The following is a 9,597-nucleotide window of genomic DNA, read 5'->3' as shown; positions in this document are numbered from 1 at the left end:
GGGTCCTTTCTAGAATTATCTCCTGATAGGGCAATTAGCCCCTTCATGGATCACTGCCTTGCTTTTGAATTATGGTGCTGGAGGAGGCTCTTGAGAGTCCCATGGACTGCAAGAAGATCAAACGTATCCATTCTTAAGGAAATCAGCCCTGAGTGCTCACTGGAAGGACAGATCCTGAAGCTGAGGCTCCAATACTTTGGACACCTCATGAGAAGAGAAGACTCCCTAGAAAAGACCCTGATGTTGGGAAAGATGGAGGGCACAAGGAGAAGGGGATGACAGAGGATGAGATGGTTGGACAGTGTTCTTGAAGCTACCAGCATGAGTTTGACTAAACTGCGGGAGGCAGTGGAAGACAGAAGTGCCTTGCATGCTCTGGTCCATGGGGTCACGAAGAGTCGGACACGACTAAATGACTGAACAACAACAACAAGGGCAATTACACCTCCATGCAAAATTTAAAAAGCAGAGGTCTTGTGATCTTTTGCAAGAATAACCTTGTGAAAGAACTCTCTATTCTTTGTTGCTGTTGCTGTTCGAAAGGATGATATATGAAGATCTTTTGGACCTTCCCTTGCTCTGTCCTAGATAACTGTTGACTGAACACGTCTGATAATTTCCACTGGGCAGCAACAGCCTTCACAAAATGTGACCACTGCCAGATCCAGGGCCGATGGCATTTTTTTTTTAATGCAATCACAAATTGTTGAAAACCTAGCATCAAAATCACATTAAAATTTGTGGCGCAAAAATAGGAAAGGAAACAAGCCAAACATGACAGGATTTATTTGCAAGTCTTAGCAGCAGGGTGAAGAGGGGAAATCTTGCAAATGTTTCTATTGCTCTTGTTCGTCTCAGTCACTAAGTAAGCCAGCCAGAGTTCAAAGAAGAGAGTGGAATTCTCAAATTCTCATGATCTCTGGGAAAGATGCTCTTCTTAATACACTCAGGGTGTGTTTCCACACTCCCTATTTTGGGGTGGGATTCAGCCACAAACTGGCAAATCCAGGTTGCACAGTTATCGTTGATGGGGAGGTTCTGCACAACAGCACTCCCACCCTTTGCAAAATCAGACTTTATGTGATAAGGGAAAGGATTGGGAAATGCACTGAAAGGTGTGGGATGTGACACTTGCTTTGAGGCAACGTCATCTAATCTCCCTGCAAACAAATCCAAATGAATGCTCATGAAATAGCTGTTGCCATCTATTCTCCCTTCTGGCAAATGCTCAACAGGACAGGTATTCTGGAATCTCCTGAATAATATAGAATATTTTCTATTACTTAGAGCAGACCAGAGCGCCAATGGCCTAAATTAAACTGAAATACAGTAAGCCCGCAATTTATGCCAAATTAACTTGTGGGCATTCAGTTTTGCATGTGTAGCCAAAAAAAGGGGGGAAAGAGGACGTGATTCTGGGAAAAATCACGTTGGCGACCCAGGTAAGCCCCGCCCTGCATAATCAATCACATGATGTGGCACACACACGCTATTTGAATGGCAATGACCATCAACTGGGGGGAGCAGCCCCCTCAAATATTTTATTGAGGGGGATGAAGACCCCTCGGCCCCTAGGAACTGGCTCCTATGCTCATCTTAATATAACCACAAGCAGCTGCCTCTCACTGGGGGCTTACGGGGAATTAAGGGACAAGACTTCGGGGTCAGGATGTTATGTCACAAGGAGAGACTTGACTTCTGACAGACATCTGACCTCTGTGCATTCTCTCCTCCCTGTAAGGAAAATAAGGGTGCATACTTAAAGGTAAAGGGACCCCTGACCATTAGGTCTAGTTGTGACCGACTCTGGGGTTGCAGCGCTCATCTCGCTTTATTGGCCGAGGGAGCCGGTGTACAGCTTCCGGGTCATGTGGCCAGCATGACTAAGCCACTTCTGGCGAACCAGAGCAGTGCACGGAAACGCCATTTACCTTCCCGCCGGAGCGGTACCTATTTATCTACTTGCACTTTGACATGCTTTCGAACTGCTAGGTTGGCAGGAGCTGGGACCAAACAATGGGAGCTCACTCCATCGCGGGGATTCGAACCGCCGACCTTCTGATCAGCAAGTCCTAGGCTCTGTGGTTTAACCCACAGCGCCACCCGCATCCCTTACTATACCTTTAAAGCACATTCAAAGCACGTTTCCCACCACAAAGAATTCTGGGCATGGTAGTTTGCCCCTCGCAGAGTTCTTGTTCCCAGCAACCCATAACAAACCACAGCACCCAGGATTCTTTGAAGGAAAGAATGTGCTCTGAGTGGCCCTAAAGGGAAATAGTATATGGGCTGTCAGACAATAAAAGGGCCGTGTGTGGCGGAAATAATGGAAGTGGGGTGGGCAGCCAAGCTTAGGCGCTGAACACGTAGGAGTTCAGGTTAGATGGCTGTCACCACCTCAGGGAATCAATATTTGCTCTGTGTGGGTGTAAGGAGAAAGTATGGACAGGAGAAGGGAACTTTCCCTGGGGAAATCCCTAGAGCCAGATGGGTGGGACTTGACTCTCTGTGTGGGTGCGAAATTGTTTGTGTTTTCTGATAACCCTTGGGTTGGTTGTTAATGCTACTAGCTGTGGGTGGCGAGAGCACGGAAGTCTCCACATTCTTGCAACCAGCCCTTTACTCTCATATCAAGGATTACTTATGAGGCTTAATGTTATCTGCTTGCACCAACCATGTTTTAACAGAGCATTTGTCAAAGACAAAAAGAGATCGGAACAGTGATTTACCAGGAACCAGAAGAATAGGGACTGCCTAAGCCTTGATAATTGTAGCTTGTTTAAAGGGTGGCAAAGAAATGATGGCAGGTTTCGCTTTTATACGCATACAAAAGAGTTTATGTTAGAGAAACAGCTAGTAATACATATGCAACATTTTGCAGATGACTATGGGGACACCCCAATACCAAGCAAAGTTTTGTCCAAACATCCTTCCCCACAAAATTACGTATTTGCTGAATGCTCTATTGTGCTGTCTATCTGCTTGCTAGGCTCATTTCCTGTGCAACTGCCTATCTTCCACTGATATTAATGCTAGGAGGATATTTGGTTAATGATAGGCTGGAAAAATAATCCTACAAGTCTGCCTACAGGATTTTACAACCTCTTTCCGAAATATATCTCGGCAACTGCAGGTGTGCAAATTTCAGTAACTCATTTTCCCCATCTTAAATCCAGTTCTCCACATTTCATATGCTAATTTTTGTATGCAATTTTGCTTAATATGCTCAATTTTTTGCTAAGCAATTTCCCTAGATGCAATGCATTTTTATATATATTCAGTAATGCATTCAGTTACAGGCATGCTTTGCACTGGTATATGTGCTTTTTATGTGCATTACTTGGCTGTCTTTCAAGTTTGTATCTCATTTCAGAACGTGCAGCCCACCCTGGGACCTTAGAATGAAGGACAGATAATAAATCATCATTATAAATTAGGTAAGTTCACCTTTCAGCCTGTGTACATGTGCAAGATAAACATTATCGCTTAAAAACATTACAGCTGTCTGTGCAAAGCAGTTTTTTGCTCTGTCCACATGGCATTGTGCTCAAAATGTCAGACTACCAGAGTTCTCTGAGAAGAGGGATTGAAAGTTCAAGCACTCTGGGAATCGTAGCTCTGTGAGGGAAATAAGTGTCTCCTGGCAACTCTCAGCACCCTTAGCAAACTACAGTTCCCAGATTCTTTAGGGGAAGCTGTGACGGTTGAATGTTGCATCACAGGGCTTGAAATGTGTGGTGTTTCAATGGCCAGACTCAGGAAGCCATGGTTCAAATCCCCATCACAAATCCCAGTCTCCTCCCCCATCGTTCAGCCTGGACACTGAGGTCCTCCTCTGAGGATCTTCTGCTGGCTTCTTACTGTGAGAAGCAAAGTTGCAGGGAACCAGGCAGAGGGCCTTCTCAGTAGTGGTGCCCTCCCTGTGGAACGCCCTCCCTTCAGATGTCAAGGAGATAAAGAATTACACAACTTTCAGAAGACATCTGAAGGCAGCCCTGTATTGGGTTTTTAAAAAATGTTTCATGTTTTTATTATGTTTTTAGATATGCTGTAAGCCACTCAGAGTGGCTGGGGAATCCCAGCCAGATAGGCAGGGTATAATTATAATTATAATTATAATATAATTATAATTATAATATAATTATAATTATAATTATAATTATAATTATTACTACTATAACAGTGGAACCTCGGTTTTCAAACTTAATCTGTTCCTGAAGACCGTTCGACTTCCAAAACGTTCAAAAACTGAGGAGCATTGGGCAGTCAGCAAAATCAACTGCGAAAAAAGAAGAACACACAGCGGAAACCGTTCGACTTCTGAGGCACGTTCAAAAACGGAAGCAATTACTTCTGGGTTTTCGGCATTCGGCTTCCAAGACGCTAAAAAACCGAGGTTCCACTGTATTATTGAAGCTGCCAGAGTGACGGTGAGCAATCGTTGTCTCTCAACCCAGAATACCTCGCCGTGCTGTGGTTTTTTTTGTGTGAGGTAAAAAGCAGGAAACTAATAAGTATTTTCCAAATTCTTTGGAAGAAGCCTGGAAGAAAAGAAGTGTAACAAACAAAATACTTATGGGAAAATGGAGTTGTTCCAACAAGATGCCAGCACTTCCTGTTCGAGACATTGTTCTTTCACCTACTTTTCTCTACAACGAAGTAATCCAGGGTGAAAAGTGGAAAACAAGGTGCTTTTGGAAAAAAATGGAAATGAGACAATTTTGGGTGAGTCATGACTCTTTGTGGGCTTCCTTTGGTAAACCAATATTGTTTAACCACTCTTACTGTAACTGAGCTGCTGGGAGATTAAAAGGATGGAATAAGATGTTAAGTATTATTGATAGCAATGAAATATAATCGTATTAAATATTGGGTGGGGTTGTTAGTACAGTGATACCTCGGGTTATGAACTTAATTTGTTCCGGAGGTCCATTCTTAATCCGAAACCATTCTTAACCTGAGGCGCGCTTTCGCTAATGGGGCCTCCTGCTGCTGCCGCGCCGCCAGTGTGCAATTTTCGTTCTTATCTTGGGGCAAAGTTCGCAACCCAAGATACTACTTCCAGGTTAGCGGAGTTTGTAACCTGAAGTGTTTGTAACCCGAAGTATTTGCAACCCAAGGTACCACTGTATATGTAAACTTAATAATTCTTAAAGTAACCCAGTGGCATGTGCCGCTTTTATTATCTTCATCTGGTATTTATTATTTAATAGGTTTAGAAACTGCATCATGGCCAGAGACCAATTCCTAAAAGCCACAGAAGCATCTTTAGAAAACTCAAAAGAACACAAAAACAATAAAATTGTTTACAGAAAACAATAAAATAATCTCTGCTCCGCAAATAGGCAGTTAATATTCCGTAGGTGCTAAGTCACTCCCCTCATCCCCTCCCCAAAAACCTGGAATAAAAATGTCTTCAGTAGGCCCTTAAACATCAAGGCTTCAGGTGCCTGTCTAGTTTTAGCTTGTGATTGAGTCTAGAGGGCTGGAGCTGTAACACTAAAAGCCCAGTTGCTACTGCAAGCTGAGCACACCTAGGGGACATGAGACATTGTAAGTGTCTGTGTGTGTGTGCGCGCGCGCCCGTGAATAGCATCTGTGTTGCACTTAAAAAAAGAAACAGCCGAGAAGGGGGAAATGTGAATCACATCGGTACCACGATGCTGAGGAAAGAGGTTGGTGGTAAAGTTTTCCTGCATAGGGGGTGAGGCTCTTTGGGCCCCCTCAAACTTTTTTTTTAGGGAACCAGGGGCTCCCATTGTCAAGGCTGAATGTGGGGCCAGGGGCAGAGCGACATCGTGCATGTCGCACATGTGACATCAGGACATTTTGTGATGTCGCGTGCACGATGTCAAGACACTGCGTCAGGCCCCCTCAGCATTCTTTGTGCTTCTGTTTTCCTTATCTACATGTCCCAATCCTCAAAACTGCAGTTTGCACAATGGAAATGGTGGGTGGGGAGTTTTATTAGGGAAATGTGTGGGATGTGATACATAAGTAGCAGTCAAGTACAACATTCCTTGTTTTCCTAGAGTGGACATGCGGGGGAATGTTTGGGCCAGCCAGTCGAAAACTTCTGGTTTCCTCCTGGCTGGGACATACTTCCTTTTGCATGTGACTAGAGGTGGGCGTGACCTTACCTGTCCAGGTAACAAAAGGGCAAGTCACACAGCACGCCCTCCCTCTTTGACCTCCTCCGTTGTTGGAGCAGCTTTTAGCTAGAATAGCTCTTTTGGCTCTCAGCCAACACAGCACACTGTGATTATCTACATATGGGATAGATCAGGGGTCAGCAAACTTTTTCAGCAGGGGGCCGGTCCACTGTCCCTCAGATCTTGTGGGGGCCCGGACTATATTTCAAAAAAATAATAATGAATGAATTCCTATGCCCCACAAATAACCCAGAGATGCATTTTAAATAAAAGGACACATTCCACTCATGTATAAACACCAGGCAGGCCCCACAAATAACCCAGACAGGCATTTTAAATAACAGGACACATTCTACTCATGTAAAAACACCATGCAGGCCCCTCAAATAACCCAGACAGGCATTTTAAATAACAGGACACATTCCACTCATGTAAAAACACCAGGCAGGCCCCACAAATAACCCAAAGAGGCATTTTAAATAACAGGACACATTCTACTCATGTAAAAACACGCTGATTCCCAGACCGTCCACGGGCCGGATTTAGAAGGCGACTGGGCTGCATCTGGCCCCCGGGCCTTAGTTTGCCTACCCATGGGATAGTTCCACATGTATATACTTTGTAACTAAGTCTGCCTTCAGAGATCCAACAGATGATGTGAGTAACCTTCTTTTATATACTTTACACAAGATTGTGGTGTGTTTATTCTTTTAAGAGGGACATAAGGGAACTTACCAGGAACCTAATATTGAGAGGCTTAAACAAGCCTGCAACCAGCTATCTGCTGTGCATTTAAAAGGGAAATGTAAAACTCTGCTAAGTTATAGAACTTGCTAGCGCAAGATAGGAAGGATATTAATAAACAAAATATCCTCTCCTGCCTCCCTGAACATTCCCACAAAATGGTGCTGGGGGAAAGATTAATACAATCTTGACCTGATTCACTTTCCACGGGTCGTGGTCCTCTCCTTTGAAGGGCTGTCTGCTTTAAAGCTAAAGAACCCTATCAGGAAGGAAGCAGGAAGGGCTTGAAGCTGCTCATCACTAGTTAGTACATCCAGACAGCAGACGCATCAGGCCTGCAGCAGGTCACCGGTTTACCATCTTACCTGCTCCAGTGAGCTAGGTTGTATTTCTTTGGAAATTCTAGCAATTCCTTCTACATTTGCACCTATTACCAGCACATGCAGACTTTATGCAAACACCTGCCTTCCTTTGGTGATGCATAAGTCGCCACCCTACCCAAAGCTCAGCACCCCCAGAAAATGTCAGCCCCACAACCTGCTGCCTTTAGCCATAGAAGCAGTTGTACTTGATGCCTGGGGCTCACTCCTGGAAAATAAGAAGTGAGGCAGGAATAAAGTGTGAGGATATTGATGTTCCGTTCCACCTAAACAGATGTGTGGAGCTGTTGTATGTCACATGTCTGTTTACATTCCAGCACAGCTTGCTGGGAACTTCCGTTTGTGTATAGCTTTTGCTTTATGCCGCTTCTTGCTTGGATATGAAGGAGAGCAGACATGTTTTCTTTGTCCTGAATAAACTGCTTGTAAATATGCTTTACATATGCCTCTGTCTGCCCTTCCATCGCAAAGAGTTTGTTATCTCTGCTGGCTTGTGTGCTCAGCTTCTGAAAGGCGTCTGAAGCTCTGAGTCACAGTTTTGATGCAGAACCGAGGACTGGAGTTCGACCGGCTGCCGGCTGGTGGGCTGGAGCCAGCTGGGGGTCTGCCAATTGTCCCTGTTCCCTTGGGCGCATCACAACAGAAAGGCCCTCTGGAGATGAGCAGGGGAGCAACCTGTCCCTCCAAGCCTAAGGTTAAAGGAGATGGCTTTTAGGTTATGGGTTGGGATGTAGTTTCCATTCCTGGTAGGCTTCAGCACATCCCCTCTTAGAAATCAACCACAGGTTTCAACACCTCAGCCTCTCTTCCTCCGACTGCGCTCCAGCAGCCAGACACTTCGCGGAACATTCAACTTGGTGGTTTTGAGGTAAAAGGTTTTCTGTGTTTCAGTGCCGGAAGCGCATAGCTCGAAAGAAAAGAGGCAGCAAATAAACACACATTGAAATAGCAGCAACAAAGCGACACACAGGACGAGTGTTGAGGCGGAAAAGCTTGGAGGTGGGTGTGTTTCCAAAGGGCAAACCCAAGCCGGGGGGTGGGGGAAGGCTTGTGACAATGGCTTTTGTTAAAACCCATAATCACCAGCTCTGTGTGTATCTGTGTGCAAAAGGCAGTGTGGTGCAGTGGTTAGAGCGCTGGACTAGGACCCGAGAAAGCAGGGTTCAAATCCCCACTCAGGCATGAAGTTCACTGGGTGACCTTGAGCCATTCACTCACTCTCAGCTTAATTTACCCCACAGGGCTGAGCGGTCCTTTGGCAGATTCAAGCCAATTATTAACAGAGATTGTGGCTAGATTTCCCTTTCTGGGTTCAAAAAAGTGAAATCTCCCCCCGATTAAGCCTACCCTGTCTGGCTACTGTTCTCATACATTACAAATCTAGCTGTGTCATTTCCCCCCTCAACTCATTTTTAGGTCCATCAGTTCTAACACCCAGCATTCGGTGACCACTGAGCATTCTCTGCTCGCATTGGTCTGAGTTTTGGGAGGAGAGGGTGACCCTTTGCGTTGTTTGGGGTTTTTTTTAAGAAGAGTTGTTGTACTTCTGCATTTATTTCTTCTGTTATAAATTGCTTGAATAATGACACTTGCTTTTCTGTTTCCCCCCTTATTCTATTTGATATGAAGGGTTATATTTATTTGATAGATACATGGTCTGCATTCCTTATACTGTAAAGTATTGTTCTTCTGTTAATGCAGGGGTGGGAACAGGGTAGGATATGGGGGACTGAGAGAGTGGGGTGGGTGAAATCGGGGCTTGAATGTGTTCACTGAGACAGGGAATCCCCTGACATTGTGTTGATTTAGCTGAAGTTCCCACAGTGGTAGAACAATTGGGAAAACCCCATTACTGAGCCTATGAAAGTGACCATAACAGCATTTTTTTTTTCAAAAATCCAATAAATAAATAGATCTATTGGCTACAGCCCTTGCAAGCTTCCAGGAACAGATCTTTGCAAGCTATGCAGCCTTTCCATTTATTTAAGGGATTAAGTCAGGGATTGAATTCGCCAGCTGGTATATATAATTCATGTGCTCTCATGCTGAACTCTCACACGCCTTCCCATTCTGGTAAAATTTCTCCAAACTTAGTCTCAAACCAGGAAACTTCCTTGGTTTCACAGGGCGGGACCTAAACTTGAGAAAAGCGACAAAAGCAGATTCTTAACAGCACATAGGAAGTCACAATCTTTCCCAGATTTAACCGTCAATCCCTTTGACCTGGGAACTCTGGGAATCGTATTTTTATACACAGGTAAATAGAAATTCTCCCAGCAACTATCAACACTTCTAAATAAACTACATTTTTATCCATGTAG

At 44.5% G+C, this 9,597-nt stretch overlaps 1 long non-coding RNA gene across 1 annotated transcript in view; it reads left to right on the top strand.

Annotated features, from left to right (window-relative positions):
- The window catches only part of LOC309517732, a 37,270-nt gene that overhangs the window by 18,790 nt on the left and 8,883 nt on the right, over window positions 1-9,597 (top strand). Inside the window, exons 2-3 of the long non-coding RNA XR_014213244.1 lie at window positions 3,374-3,437; window positions 4,541-4,725. This is a non-coding gene — a long non-coding RNA (uncharacterized lncRNA). The remainder of the gene's footprint in view (window positions 1-3,373; window positions 3,438-4,540; window positions 4,726-9,597) is intronic.

The sequence above is a fragment of the Podarcis vaucheri genome, assembly GCF_965113315.1.
Source record: "Podarcis vaucheri genome assembly, chromosome: 13".
NCBI classification, from domain to species: Eukaryota; Metazoa; Chordata; class Lepidosauria; order Squamata; family Lacertidae; genus Podarcis; species Podarcis vaucheri.
Note: the sequence above shows the minus strand (reverse complement) of the source record. Positions and strands in the feature narration are given on the sequence as shown.